The sequence below is a fragment of the Carlito syrichta genome, unplaced genomic scaffold (assembly GCF_000164805.1).
Source record: "Carlito syrichta isolate Samal-C Ts95f unplaced genomic scaffold, Tarsius_syrichta-2.0.1 Scaffold308773, whole genome shotgun sequence".
Lineage (NCBI taxonomy): Eukaryota > Metazoa > Chordata > Mammalia > Primates > Tarsiidae > Carlito > Carlito syrichta.
This window is the reverse complement of record NW_007252869.1, coordinates 210,704-216,421: the sequence shown is the minus strand read 5'-3', so window position 1 is coordinate 216,421 and position 5,718 is coordinate 210,704.

The window sequence follows — 5,718 nt, the reverse complement described above, 5'->3', positions numbered from 1 at the left end:
CGCGCTTTGGGAGACTGAGGTGAGTGAATTGCCTGAGCCCACGGGTTCGAGACCCGCCTGGGCAACTTGGCGAGACCTCATCTCTACAATAAAATCAGCCGGGCATGGTAGTGTGTGCCGGTAGTTCCAGCTACTTGGAAGGCTGAGGCAGAAGGATCGCCGGAGCCCAGCAGGTCGAGGCTGCGGTGGCCAGGAGTGGCCACTGCACTCCAGTCTGGGCGACCAAGTGAGACTCCAACTTAAAAAAAAAGAATATTTTTGAAACAGAAAAACATGATAGCTGAGATGGTACCCGAGGTAGGAATAAGGTGTTGAGGGGGGAGCAAGGGAATGAGAGAAAAGGGGGGAGGGATGAAGAGAGAGAGAAAGAGACAACGGAGAGACAGAGTAGGAGAGAGAGGATGCGAGAGGAAGGAGGGAAAGAGAGAAGAGGGAGAGGGAGAAAGGAGAAGGTGGAGGAAGAGGAAGAAGAAGGACAGGCCCCCATGAGCGCTGGCTGTGGAAGTGGCCTGTTTATAGAGGCCAGAGGAACGAGTCCTCAACCTTGTTCCCTCTCATCTCCTGCCAGTGCTTCCCACTGGCCAAGTCCAAGTGGAAACCAGAGAAGAGGAGCTCGGAGCAGAACGAGGAGTGGAGAGTGTGTTGGGAGATGCATGCCTGTGGCACTCAGCACCCTCGGGGGGTCATGAGTGTGTTATCCCGCCAAACTAAATTAGGAGATTCCCACCGTAGCGTGTGACTGCCCGAGGGATGACACCCAGGAGGGAGATGCTTGGGTTTATTTTCAGATTTCCAGGCGGGTGTTTTGGTGGGTGTAGAGTCTAAGTGAGCAAGAAGAAAGCAAAGATGGGGCTGAATAAAAGGGAAGAAAGTAGAGGCTCAATAGATTGGAAGCCCCAGCTGCTTTCTTTTTGGTTTTTTTTTTTTAAACGAGGGACGCACTGTCATCCAGGCTGCAGTGCAGTGGCACCACCACAGCTCACCACAGCCTCAACCCCCTGGGCTCAGGCAATCCTTCCACCTCAGCCTCCTGTGTAGCCGACTACAGGTGTGTGACACCAGGTCCAGCTAATTTTAAAATTTTTTTGGTATAGATGGGATCTTACTATGTTGTCCAGGCTGGTCTCGAATTATCAGGCTCAAGCATCCTCCCGCCTTGGCCTCCCGAAGTGCTGGGATTACAGGCTTGAACTACCACTCCAGTCCCCACCTGCTTTTGGTTTCTTCTTCCAGCTGCATCATGGTGGTGGAAGCACAAGAACAAGATGGCAGCCTCCAAGAACGCACATCACTGCTTGCTTGTTTCTGTTGAAATATCCAATAAAAAGTCTCAAGGCAAATAATGTCTTTTTTGGGGAATGAATTGAAATGTCCAATCTCTCAACAACCAAGTGTTGTGGCCACCAGCCACCCTACATGTGAGCCAGAATTTCAGTCAGATTTCCCTTTTTCTCAACCCCAAAATACAGTATTTGCAGAATGAAATGGAGCTGCACTTTTCTTGTCTTCATGGAACAGAGGGGAGGTGACAGGGACAAATGGAAAAATGTCTGCGTTTGTGTGTGCAAGTGTGGATCCAAATGGAAGCAGACAAATGTGGTGATGGATGAGTTGTCTTAAAATGAAATGCACATGCTGGTGATTAATGAGATGGTACCCATAAAATGACAGACTGTGTTCTCTAGAAGTGAGTAAAATAGTCCATGTTTTAAAATTTGTTTGAAATCAACATATTAAAATAAACTCTCTACCTCCGTTCCAATATCCTAATTCTATACATCTGTGAAGATTTTTCTATTTCCAGTGTCTATCTAAACTCCAACACTCCATAACTCATTTAAAGAAAACAAAAAACATTTTTGGTCCACATAAGAATATCAAGAAGGTGTGGTGGCTCATACCTGTAATCCTAGACTTTGGGAGGCTGAGGTAAGAAGATTGCTTGAGCCCAGAAGTTCAAGACCAGCCTGGGCAACATAGCAAGACCTTGTCTATAAAAAAAAAAAATTTTTTTCAGAAAACTAGGTGGGCATGGTGGTGCTTGCCTATAGTCCTAGCTACTCAGGAGGCTGAGGTGGAAGAATCATCTGAGCCCAGGAGGTTGAGGCTTCACTAAGCCATGATCCTGCCACTGTACTCCAGCCTGGGTGACACAGTAAGACACTGACTCAAATATATTGATAGATAGATAGATAGATAGATAGATAGATAGATAGATAGATAGATAGACAGACTTGGGACAATTGAAGTTAAGTATTCAATTTGTTCATTTAAATGAGATAAGACTTTTAACGCTCTCCTCGTCCTGTTAAATCATTAAATCTAGCATTTTAAAAATTCCTTTTGCCCTTTAAATATGTTGGAAGAGAGCAACGTGGCAATTATCTTCTGATTTAATAGAGAAAACCACAAGTATTTATCCTGTTTAGGAATGCAGAGAGGTGTCAATTACAACCAGTGACGATCACCAAGTATGAAAAACAGACAGTACGGTAACTTTTTACTCAAAAACTATTAACATAAGACAGAGCAAGCATTTTTAAAGTTTTAAAAAGTATTCTAAACCCTCTTTTTCAAATTATATCTCCAAGGCTTTAACAAAGAACAAAACAAATTAGGTAACTGGCACTAATATTATCTTACATCTTCCTATTACACAGTAAAACAAGATTGATGTTCTTAGGCGAGCTTTCAAGAAACAAAGAATGAACTATTTGGCATGAATGAATGGTATACTAAAAATGAGGGTGATTAAATGTTACAAGACAGCAGTCTGTTTCAGATAGGCAGCACAGCCATCCGAAAATCCAGTGAAAAGTTATTTGGGGCAGTGAGAACAGCAAAGTTCCTGATATAGGAACAGGTTTGGTATATTTGAGGACCAAAAAGAGAGAAATATGGCTGTAGTGCAGAATGGAAGAAAATATTTCCCAACTGTATGTCTGACAAAAGGCCTAACATCCAGGATCTACAAGGAACTCAAATGTGCCAAAAAGAAAAAAATCAAACTGCCCCATTTAAAAAATGGGCAAAAGACATGAACAGACACTTTTCAAAAGAAGATACACAAGCAGCCAACAGACACATGAAAAAATGCTCAGTCTCACTACTCATTAGAGAAATGCAAATCAAAACTATATTGAGATACCACCTAACCCCAGTAAGAATGTCCATTATTAATAAAACAAACAACAGGAGATGCTGGCGAGGATGCACAGAAAAGGGAACACTTCTACACTGTTGATGGGAGTGCACACTAGTTCAACTTCTTTGGAAAACAGTGTAGAGATTTCTAAAAGAACTGGAAATTGACCTTCCATACAACCCAGCAATTCCCCTATTGGGAATATACCCGGAGGAACTCAAATCATTCTTCAAAAAAGATACCTGCACATGCATGTTTATTGCAGCACTATGCACAATAGCAAAAACATGGAACCAACAGTGCTGCCCATCAAAACTGGACGGGATTTTTAAAAAGTGTGGTTTTATTTTTTTAGGAAGGACACAATGGACTATTACACAGCCATAAAGAAGGACAAAATTATGAATTTCACAGCAACTTGGAAGGATTTAGAGTCTGTCATACTCAGTGACCGATCACAGAAACAAAGAACTGAGTACCATATGTTCTCACTCATAAGTGGACCCTGGATGCCTACCATAATACAACAAAAATGAGATTGGCAGTAGTGGAACACTGCCAGGGGAAAGGGGGACACATAATATCAATAAGGGTGCACGATCCCAATCCAGAGGAAGTGAGGACCAGGGGGAGGTCCAAACTTCACCTCTACGTTGACCACTTATGTGCCCAATCCTGACTTGTGCCCCACAACTTTAAAAAAAAAAATGAGAGGGGTTCAGCCAAAGGAGGGTTTGATGAGTCAGTACAGAAAATAGAATGCCTCTAGGTATTTTAAAGGACAAGGTACAGAGAATTCGTAGCTTACAAAATCACTGGAAAGGTCCCAAGTGAGAAGGTCCCCAGTGGAACCATACTGTAAATATCACAACACCATAACTGTGATTCAGAAGTCAGGAGGACGCTCCTGCTACCGAATCCATTGGTTCTGCCATCTTATTTGCCTCCTCTCTCCAGATGGGTCCCTGTATCAGCTAGCTATTTCCACAATTACGCCGCATAACGAACCACCCTCAAAATAATCAGCATATTTTCGTAATCATGCATTCGTGAATCAGCCAGGATTTGTCTGATTTAGGCTTAGTTGGGTGCCAAGATGCAGATTGGATCCAGTCTGCCCTATGCACCTCTCATCTTCCTGTGAGGAGCAATTACCCTCGTGACTAAAAGCAGAAGCACTAGGCAAGCCCAACTGGAAACACACATTTCAAACTACTGCTTATATCAACCTCACGAACATCCCATTGGCCAAATGAAGGCATGTGGTTAAGTCCAGGGTTACTAGGACAGAAAAGTAAATTCTGCTCATAGTGGGAAGAAGAGAAGCATGATTGGTAAATAATAGACAAAATGATCACAGCCCACCTATTGGTCACAATTATTCATGTCTCTTCCACATGCAAGTTGGTCTCATCGAGAATGCCCAAATCTCGGCCAGGTGTGGTGGCTCACTCCTGTAATCCCAACACTTTGGGAGGCCGAGGTAGGAGGATCGCTTGAACCTGGGAGTTTGAGACCAACCTGGACAACATGGTGAGACATCATCTCTACATAAAATAATTTATTTTTTAAAAATTGGCTGGGTGTGGTGGTATGTACCAGTAGTCTCAACTACTAGGGAAGCTGAGGAGGGAGAATCACTTGAGCCCAAGAGTTGGTGGCTGTAGTGAGCCATGGTCATGCCACTGCACTCCAGCTGGGAAAACAGAATGAGACCCTGATTTTAAAAAAACAAGAGTGCCCAAGTCTCATTCAATTGCAGCATTGGGCTCAAAATCTAGGATCTTTTAATCCACAGCAAGTCAATATTTGGGTAATCCTTATTTGGAGACTTGTGAACTAAAAAGACAAACACTCTGGCCCTTTCTCCAATAGACAATGATACAATGTTGGAACACAGACAAAATAACCACCACCAACCCACACGTTTGAAAAATAGAAGAATGAATTATTAGTCTTATAAATTCTAAAATCATTCTAGGCCAGGTGTGGTGGCTCATGCCTGTAATCTAAACACTTTGGGAGGCAGAGACAAGAGGATTGCCTGAGCCCAGGGGTTCAAGACAAACCCAGGCAACTTTGCAAGACCTCATTTCTACAACAAATTTTTTAAAAAATTAGCCAGGTATGGCGGCTCATTCCTGTAATCTCAGCACTCTGGGAGGTATAGGCAAGAAGATTGCCTGAGTCCAGGGATTCAAGACCAGCCTGGGCAACTTGGCAAGACCTCGTCTCTACAATAAATAAAAATTAGCCAGGCATGGTGGCATGTGCCTGTAGTTCCAGCGACCTGGAAGTTACTGAGGCAGAAGGATCTCCTGAGTCCAGCATTTCAAGACTGCGGTGACTGTGGTCATGCCACTACATTCCAGCCTGGGTGACGGAGTGAGACTCTGACTCAGAGAGAGAAAGGCAGAAAGACAGAGAGATAGAGAGAGATAGAATGTGTCAGTCTATGGAATTGGCTAAAAAAAAAAGTACATCTTGAAAATCCTGACATGGAATCTTAGCAAACTAATGCTCACATCTGCTCTAAGTTTTTGTGGCTGCTACATTGAAGTTTGGATTTTATT